Here is an 11,141-nt window from a genome sequence, read left to right as displayed (position 1 = left end):
TTTCTGAACACCCGATTGATGAGATCCATAAAAGCGGCTGGGGCATTTGTTAGCCCAAAGGACATAACCAGGAACTCAAAATGACCATAATGGGTGGAAAAATCTATCTTTGGAATATCACAATCCCTGACTTTAAGCTGGTGATAATCGAATCTCAAGTCTATTTTTGAGAAATAACTGGCACCTTGCAGCTGATCAAATAGGTCATTAATTCTAGGAAGAGGGTATTTGTTCTTAACTGTGACCTTGTTGAGCTGACGATAGTCAATGGACATGCGCAATGAACCATCTTTCTTTCGGACGAATAGAACGGGTGCACCCCAAGGAAACATATTGGACCTTGTAAAATCCTTATCAAGAAGATATTTGAGTTGCTCTTTCAACTCATTAAGTTCTGCAGGGGCTAAACGATACAGAGGAATAGAAATAGGCTATGTATCAAGGAGAAGATCAATTCCGAATTCTATATCTCTATCGGGAGGTACCCCTGGGAGATCTTCCAAGAAAACATCAAGAAACTCATTGGCAATACTAATAGATTGAATAGTCAGAGTCTCAGACTCGGTGTCTTTAACTCAAACCAAATGATAGATAAAACCCTTGGATAGAAATTTCCTAGCTTTAAGATAGGATATGAAATGACCTTTAGGAGATACAAAATTTCTAAACCACTCAAAGCATGGCTCATTGGGATACTAAAATTTGACTACACAGGTATGACAGTCTATAGACGCATAACAAGCATGAAGCCAATGCATACCCAGAATAATGTCAAAATCAACCATGTCTAGCTCAAGCAAATCTGAAAACATGACTCTATAAAGGACAGTGATAGGACACTTCTTATATACTTGCTTAGCAATAACAGATTCACCTACTGGGGTAGAAACTAGAAAAGGCTCAGGAATCTTTTTAGCATTGATCTCAAAATTCACGGCCACTAGCGGAGTCACATAGGAAAGACTTGACCCAGGGTCCATTAGCACATACACATCAAAATGAAGTACACGGAGCATACCAATAACAACATCTGGTGAATCCTCCTGCTCCTAGTGGGGTAGAATAGTATAAAAGCGATTCTGGCGCAGACTACCGGCAGTACTAGATGAGGCACCCTGAGGAGGAGAAAGAGGACGAACTAAAGGGGCTGGAGAACTAATAGCCTGACTCTGGGGACGAACATCATGGCTCACCTGTCTAGTATATGGACAATCTCTGAGTTTGTGGCCCAACTTTCCACAACTAAAACAACGTCACTGCTCAGCCATAAACTCTCTGAGATGTGTCCTACCACACTTAGTACACGGGGAATAGTTAGGTCTATTACTCATACTATACTGAGACCTGGACACAGTAGGCCTATTACCCTGCTCTTTTCTAACTCTGGGTGCGGGAGCACTAGATGATTAAGGTGCTGGAACAAGAGAACGGCTCTGGAACTTAGGGCGGATCCCTCCAGAATATCTAATCTGACTATACCCCTGCTGCCTTGATCTAACCCTCTTATTCTCTCTCTCTCTCTCTTTCTTTTACCTTGTCCACTTTAATCTTTTGAGCATATATCATTAATCTAGAAAGATCCATGTCCCTATTAAGCATATCAGATCTACACTCTTTCATGACATAACCCAACACACCAACCAAAAGCTTACTTATACTGGTTCTAGAATCAGCCATCATATCAGGAGCATACTTAGATAACTAGTTAAATTTAAAACAATACTCCTCAACTATCATGGGGCCCTGTCTCAAGTTCATAAATTCTTCTAATTTTGCTTCCCTTAGCTCCGGGGGAAAGAATCTGTCTAAGAACGTGTCTTGGAACAACTACCAAGTCATGAGAGTGGTATCCTCCCCTATACTCTTCCTCCACATCTCCTCCCAATCATATGTAACATCTTTCATTCGATAGGCAGCCAATTCAACACTCTTCTCCTTAGTCATGTACATAATTTGAGTGATATTTCTCACTTTATCTAAATATATTTATAGGTCTCTACCTACCTTCAACCCATAGAACTTAGGCAGATTCATCCACATAAAGTCACAAACTCGAGATATAGCAAAATTATTCCCTTGCGGAGGTAGAACAATAGCCTAGGTGTTGGCTTGAGCATTGGCGGTAACTACTTAGACTAGCGCCTAAAAAGCTACCTAGAATTATGCATGTAACACATACTCGTTCAAGGGGTCAACGGATTGAGATTGTTCATTGTTTTTGTGAGCTCTACGAGGAGGCATTTTCTGTCATAAGAGAGCATAAATTAATAGCAGAGAGAAATAGTCATTAGCATGATAGACTTTTGAAAGAAAAAAATGTCTTTTCCTAAAACATCTCGTAGCCTCTTGCTCATAGATATAGCGCGCTATACACCAATGATAAAAACTCTATGTAACGCGGCTTGTCAAACTCCCTAGGACTCCTTAAACCTTACGCTCTGATACCAAGCTTGTAATGCCCCAAGATCCAGGGACATCACACAGTGCATAAATCCACCTGCGGCCTCAAGCTAACCCTCTAAGCCTGTCTTCACTTCTATAACTCACTATGGCGATAATCACGCTGTAATAAGAAAGAATAATCATGTCATAAATGTACTAGAATACAAAGAAATACTGCCCTGTATAATCAAAATGTTGCAGTTCTATACATATTGGTACTCTAGTCTTACAAGGCCTCTACTACATAAGACTGAGTAGCCATTGGCACATTTCCCCAACTGACTTGCATTGAACTAAAAGGAAACAACCATCTACCAACATGACAAAATTAGGGACCTAGGTCCTCGAACCATGAGGACTCACCAACTGCAGAAGGGTAGATGAAGGTACTCAAACATCACTGTCAGTGCTGAGACTGAGCACCTGAAACCACATCAAGAGAAAATATAGAACACAAAAGAGTATGGGAATTAGTACTTGGGAATATACCGAATATGTGGGGGTGCAGGAAACATTTAGATAATATCGTAAATGTATAAGAAAAATCATGCATACTGATAATAGTGACTCTCTTTGCTTGAGTTACCTGAACATGTTTTCCATATATCATCATTAACAACACATTCTTCATAAATCTCATAAACCATTGGACTCAACTTGAAACTCTTTAACTTAAAACTTACAGTGACTTGGTGTCCCAAGAAACTTAACTATTATAGACTTGGAAGTTTCTTATAATCGACATAAACCGTGTGAGCTTCCATGAAATTCAATGTCTTGCCTACGTTGGGGAGAAATGTTCTAGCCTTGCCATCAGAGTAGAACCTTAACTTTAGTGATCACTGTCTTGGCCTTTGGCACTTAATTTAATCCTCGGTGGCACGTAGTTCTGAGGAAGTAGGATGCACTAAACCCACACTTCCCGCTCGGTGCTAAATACTACTCCCAGACTTAAGCTCAGAACGCGTTGGGAAATCCACCTTAATCAACTCAAGGGTCTATCATGAAGACCAAAATATAAATATATATCTCATTTATGAATCATAATCAACTTGTGGATTCCTAAATCGACTCAATCTCAAAATAAAATTTTTCATCTTCAAGTACACTTGCTTATCAAATCATATCAAGTATCAAAACTTCAAGAAAACATCATAGAACTCGTTCTTGACCCTCAATCTAAATATCAATATATATTCAATAGTCAAACTTCTCATGGAAAAGCATAAATTATCAATTAAAGAAATAGAACAATGAAGTAGTCATATATGTCGATCTTGTTTAGCTCAAATCTCATAAATCCTTGATAAATTAAATTGGGTATAAACCCACTTTGCAAAAATCATGAAATTCAATAGAAATTAAATCTTTGGGCACAAGAACGAAAGAAGTGTTCTTGTTCAAACCCCATAAACCTTGGATTATGATTTTTATGATGAACAAGCTTGATTGGAAACTCTTCTTTACACTTTTGAGATAAGTTTCTTGATGCCTTTGACTTGGAGAACATAATTCTTGAACAACTTGGTGAAATCTTTGGAAAATTCTTTAATTTCTTGGAGAAGATTTGATATATGATTTTGAAAGAAACCCTAGTTTCTAGAGGGTTATGGAAGAGAAAGGAGAAAAATAAACTTCTCTTCTCTGCTTGGATATAGATATATATACATACAAGACCAAAATAGGTGAAAATGACCAAAATACCCCTAAAAAATGAGTTAAAAAATTGTCGATCGGGTCTGTGACGGTCGAACTGACGGTCCATCTGAGGAACTGACGGTCCACCAGATCGTTTGTCACTCGAGTGCCAAAACTAGGACATTCTGCCTCAATGTGATGGTCAAAGTGATGATCTGTTAGGAAACTGATGGGATCGTCTGTCACTCGGGGGCCAAAAGCACACTCATGTCACTTGAGAGATCGTCATCTCCATAAAGATCTTCTTCTGTCTGGCATTTCTTTTTAAATGCCACCGTGGATTGATGCAAGAGATGCATATCTTCACCTATTGTAGTCACCTAATTGAAGATTTTTAGATGCATTGCTTCCACACCTTTTGGTATGACACATTTCTCTTTCTTTGCCATATCATGAGACCTATCAAACTCACAAAAAACTAGAATTTTTGTTCGCATAACCAGGGAATGGGTCACAATAATTGGGACAACCACTTTAATATCCATCTCGACCACTACAAAAGTAACAATCATATTCCCTATAGGATCGAGAAATTGCACATACCTCTTTCCATGAGCATTTCTATAATCTTTCCAAAAGTGGAGTCCTCTACAATATAGACATGAATTATCAAGATACGATTTGCAACCTCCAAATTTATTTTTATTTCATGATGCCATAATAACAAGTACAACAGAAAACAGAATTATAAATAACGCAAGAAAAAAAAGAAAGTCATGAACACATATTCACAAGTTTGAATCAAAGCAAGTAAGCTTAAATTCAAAACTAACTCAATAAGTTAAATTATTCCCCGACAACGATGTCATTTTTGATAACGATCAAATACACTTTTTAATATGAATTTATTCGATTGCTAGAAATATATTTACCCAATAAGAGTCAAGGTCGAATCCATGAGCCACATTATGACTAGTGATTGAGAAAATAAGAATTAAAGATACTCTCTAGAATCCAAACAAAGACATAAGTTTTTGGGTGATATATAAAAGTGGAACATAGATAAAACCAATTTAAAATATAAACAAGTGATAAATGTCTTTCACGATGATGAAAAAAAGGGAACAAGACTTGGGGAATCAATTTTATCAATGATCCATCACGTTCAACTAACTACCCATAATTTAATCATAGTTTTAGCAGCTTAGACTTAGATTCAAAATCACTCACTAATGTCTTTCGAACATTGAGGGTGCCCAGCTTATTAGTTCTAACCAAGCTTAGAAGCATGAATCACAAAACTAACTTTTGGTTACGTTAGGATTTGACTAAGACTAATTCCATAAGATGTGTCATATGTCCCAAATTGCCCTGAACCAATCATTCCCAATATCGATTAGCTCTTTCAAGAATTACTCAATGTAGATAGGCAGCGCATATTCCAATCTCCTCTTTTGAGCTCAACTAGAGTAGAAATGGTTGAACACGGGATTAATTTAGACAAACAAAATCCATTTCCAAATAACAAATACTTAGTAAATACGAAAGCATAAGATATAATCAAAATCAAAATTCAAACCCAATGTATTGCATTATTTATAACTACAAAAACCCAAGTATCAAATTTAACTACACCTAAATAGTCTATACAAAGCAAGAAAAGGAAGAAAGGTTTGAGAAATTAATAATACAAAGCTTCTAATCTTTGATTCCAAGGGTGTTGGTTCAAGAATCCTAGCCTCCAAAGTTGTAAATTTTTTCAAAGATGCGTTGGAATGTCTAGGGATTGAGTATTTGATGAACTGGGATTGAAATATGTGTAATTCTAGCTTTGCCCTTGAAATCTACCTTAATGACCACTAAAGTGCCTGATTGGATGCTAAAGTGGTCATGCTAACTTTGAATGGGCTGTTAAAATAGTTAATAGGGCTACTAAAGAAAATATTAACCAAGATGACCGAATTGCTAAATCACTTAAGAGGGCCACTAAAGTGATGAAAAAGACTGCCAAAGTTGCACTAGCCTTATTGATTAGTCCGCTACAGCTGTCATAATAGCTGCTAAAGCAATATTGACTAGCCTTTAAAGACACCTCTGGCCACATTAGTGGTACCTGAGGGAATTTTCGGAGATATGCTTCCAACGCTTTATTTTCAGTTCTTTTTCTTCCTTTTTGTCTTTTCCGCCTCATTTCCACTTCTTTCTATCAAAATTCCTTGAACTCAAAATACCTAAAATATACACATTTCAAAGGATAATTAGCCTTATATTATGAATAACAACATAAAATCATAAGAAAAAAGATACAAATGAGAGGAAAAATTGTTGCATATCAGATCCTATTGAGCAACCTTATGTTTTGGAGCTTAAAGCTCTTTTATTGTCATGACTCAAACTAGGGCTTGGCCATGAAGGGTATCTAAAGTCCACCAAGGACTAGAGACTACCCACTTTTCCTAGTTGACCAGAATGCAATACAACTAGCAATAGATGAATTCTGAACATATAAAAAGAAAGAGTTGTGCTCCAAACACATAACAAGATAGTTAAGAAACTAGCTTAGAAAGAAATCTAAGAACTTTAATATCCATCCTAGTCCACAGTAATCCACAAATCCTCTAGTAACCAAGAACAACCTAAATAGGGACATGCCCCTGACCACAGCCAAATAAGACCAAAAGGAATAGTCCAAAGAATGAATGAAACAAGATCGTGAAATGAGGGTCCTCTGGAAAATGAAAGCTCACCACTTTAAAGCTGACTCATGAGCTATCCATAAATCACCGATCACTATGCAGAGAAAGTCGAAGTGTCTTTATTCCTTGCATTAAGTAGGGATAGAGCATTCAAAGATCGTAAGAAAGGTGAGCGTTAGCATGTAACTCAAGATAGAGACAAGGTAATGCTAATTCCAAATCAACTCCAAACTCAAAATACATGTTCCCATACATGTATATATATATATATACACATAAGATGGGGGGATATAGAATAAGTTTTAGCATAGGATTTAAAACCATTAACCTAGATATTGTATCTCTAGCATCCTAATGGCGTCCACTATCTTGAGTCGGGGGTCAATTGAAAATAGCCTCCCTACTTCTTCGAGGGTAGTGGTATGGACTGCATACATCTTACCCTCCCCAGACCCTACTTTGTGGGAATATACTGGGCTTGTTGTTGTTGTGTAGCATCCTAAGGTCACCCACAAGCTATATGGGTTGGACTCTCCCTGTTGATAGGGTCCCAGTGCGTGTAACCTGCATGAACCAGAAAAATCCAATGATAAGCCAGGGAATACCTCGACCCCAGCCAATCCAAAATATATATGTGTGAACTATGCATATAGTCATAAAAACCCCATGTCGACAAATGTGGTTTCCAGTATCAATTCTCCCAGGAACTCCACCTTCTACGGCGAGCTACACAACCTTCTTTAAGCCCAATAAAAACAAGTTTCACACAACCCATCCTTTTAACCAAGGAATTATCTATTAAGGCATCAACCACAGGTATCATCATACCATTATGCTTGCAAATTTATAATTCTTCCATACCAATTCTATCCACTTGGGGGAATGCCAAGACCCTCTTTCTTCATTAAATCAAGTTGGGGGAATGCCACAACCCCCTTTGTTCATTAAATAAAGTTTAAAATAAAAAACGGGGCAAACAAGGACCCTTTTTATTCATTTAACCATTTATCCAATGGAATAGTTTAGGGAAATAAGTCAAAATCATGTGATTAACCATATTTTAAATCTAATTATGCTAGTGGGTTGAGGGAACACAATTTATAAACCAAATTCACAAACCAAAATCATCCATTTGGGGGAATACCTCGACCCCTATCCCATTAACCATTCCCATGCCCCCTACTGAATTTTAAAATACATAAATAAAACATGAACACTTGCATTAAAACCATAGGAATACAAATCAAGTAACAATCCTTCCAAGACCCTCAACCCAATTAAAAATCCATATTCAAAACCGCAGGAATAACCATTTAAACACATGTGTTAAGTGAAACAAGTTTAAGGGGAGATGTGCATGCCTGAAAGTATTAGTAATTATAGAGGTAAATCTATCGTTGATCCTTAGATGATCAACCATGAGAAATGCTAGTCTTGTTCTTGCTTTGAGGAATTTCAGAGAAGAGAAATGTATTTTGATTTCTTTTGGAAAAATAATAACAATCTAAAAGTGTTTTTAAGTCGTGGGTCACAATTGGAGAATGAAGGAAATAACCAAAATGCTCAACTTAAAACACAGGAAAACTTTCTCCGGTGACTATGAGTCATGTCGTAACTTATGACGTCTGGTTGTGAGTCATTCCCACAACTCGTAGTCTGGGCAAAGACATAGGGCCTTCTCACTACTTTTCCTATGAGTTGTACACTACAACTCATATGCGGACCTTGCAAATCTTTCGGACTTAGTCGTAACCATAATAGTTACTTGGGCACTGTTGCGCCCAAGTGCACATGCAAGAGTACGTGGTCACACCAAGTATTAAAGTGGTCCTTTAGAAGCCAAGTATCGATCCTATAGGTACTTGTTTTAACAACTATTAAATTCTAGTTCAACTATTGAGATTAATTGATGAAAATGTAACAAAAAGAGTTTTTGATTTGTAAATTGAAACTAAAGTAAACAATGCGGAAAAATAAAAGTCTTAGACAATCAATGAGGAGAAACCCAAAGTTAAAGCACAATAAACAATCATACTAAGCTATTGAACTTCATTGGTTAGATTACTTATCTTGGTTGTTGATTCCTAGGGTTTATAGTATGATCATCATCTCCTGATCTCTATTATTCTATCTAACTGGACATTACAACTACATCATTGAGCGGGGATGCAATAATCTATTTAGATGCAATAATTTGTCATCCAGCAAGTGAACCAAACAAGGCTTCTAGGTATATCCCTTTCCTAGACGCTAATTCAAATCCCTTATTTTATAAAAGAATAATAACCTTACTCTATTTATCCCCACATTCTATCATCTTATTCCCTCTCCCAATGACACGACCCAACCCAGGGCCTTGTCCTAATGGGTGTCCCAAGTTAAAACGGGACTGAAGACCACCCCCGTTACCACCCAAACTCTAGTTTCCTGCACTGAGTTGGATGAATTTCAAACATATAACAAGATAGCATGACTATCCAAATTACAGACTCTGGGATAGGTCTAGCACCAAGACCAACCGAACCTAGTCCAACCTTCTAAACCCATCTGATAACCAAAACCAACAAAACTGTAACCATATAAGTTCCATAATAAAAATATATAATCCCAAAATAAAAGTGGATAGAACAGTGAGAAATTTAGTCCTATGGTATGAGCCCCAATACCAATGCCAATACCAAGGCTGACACTAATACCGATCCCACGTATACCAACCTATAGTAGTTCCACAAAAGTCTCTAACCAAAAGAACACCAAAATTTGGTTGGGACATACCCCAAACCATAGCCAAAACCAATATCCATAAATAAACTAAAGTATGAAATAGCATCCATGAGATAGAGCCTTTCGAAAAGATGAAAGCTCACAACTTCAATCCAAAAGATGATCCCGAATGTCTGATAGCTAAGCAAAAGGAGTAGAACAGCTAGTTCTTGCATCGCGGGGGATACAGCTACCAAAGATAAGTTGGCGGGTGAATGCTAGCATGAACTCAGTATAAGGATAACATAATGCCAGCTAGTAAAACCAAGTAAACCAACCATATGCATACAAACCATACATATATATATAACCATATCAAGAAAGGGAACCAGATTTAGCATGTATTTGAAACCATTTACCTAGGTATGTGAAGCTTAATCGTCCTTAACTACCCACAGGCTATATAGGTCCAGTGTAACCCACTGAATGGGCCCCTATTTATGCATTCGCAAAAACCAGAGATACAATTAGAATAGGGGATTTTTAAGTACCCTTACCCTCCATAATACATATGTATAGTATACTTAGAGGATTCCCATGTCCTTATAGTATCATATAAGGTCGCCATGACCTACCCCTCATGTCGGCAAACATGAGTTTCTAGGTTCCATTCATTGAACTCCCATCTGCACGGTTAGCTATCACACCCTGCTATTATTACCCAATCAAAACCATTTAAAACCAACCAAACCATTGTTATTACCCGAGGCTATACATAGTGGTATCATTGTACTGACTATAACTTATAAGTATTGTCCTAAGACCAACTTTTTTGAGATCAAGGGAGTCTCATGTACCCATATATCATATTATCAATTACCGTAGGGGAGTCTCATGTAACCCATAAGTGTTCCATTATTATGTTTACTTGAGGGATTTCATTGTACCCTACAAGAATGATTATTAAACCCAAAACCATTCCAAACTATTTAACCATTTAGGGTTCCATTACCAAGTTCAACCCATGCAATAATTCCACTAAAATCCAACAATGTAGTGAAAACATTCTCATAGGCATTATATCAAACATATAGAGGGCATAGTACTTCAAAAACCAGAGATGATTATTAAATAACCATTCGCATGCAACCAGTTATCCCAAACCACCATTAAATTATATTAAACATAATTAAAACATGGGAAGACCATAACCAAGCGTTTATACCAAAACCCCCATATTATATTTGAAAATCCAAAATGATATAGTAATAAAACCATGGAAACATTGTATAAAACCATGCCTTTAGTGGAACTAATAATGAGGGAAGAGAACATTCCTTTAACCAAGAAGATGATCAAGAGAAACCACCAACACAAGCCCCAAATTAATCCTTAAGATGAAACCCTAGCCTTTCTTTACCCAAAGGCCTTAGAGGGAATTGTAGAGTGTTAAAAAAAGTTTCTAAGTGTTAACAAATAGAATAATTAGGAAAATAACATCCCAATAGGAATATATCGTGGGTACTTATTAGGTTAAGTGGGAAAATATCCAGATACCTTCAAGAACACATACGTTCCGCATGAATCCCAGGAGCAGAAAATAGATGGGGATACTTGGACTTCATGTCCTCCTCCGCTTTGCATGTAGCCTCTTCAACCATG

The sequence above is a fragment of the Capsicum annuum genome, chromosome 10 (genome assembly GCF_002878395.1).
Source record: "Capsicum annuum cultivar UCD-10X-F1 chromosome 10, UCD10Xv1.1, whole genome shotgun sequence".
Classification (NCBI taxonomy): Eukaryota; Viridiplantae; Streptophyta; class Magnoliopsida; order Solanales; family Solanaceae; genus Capsicum; species Capsicum annuum.
Note: the sequence above shows the minus strand (reverse complement) of the source record.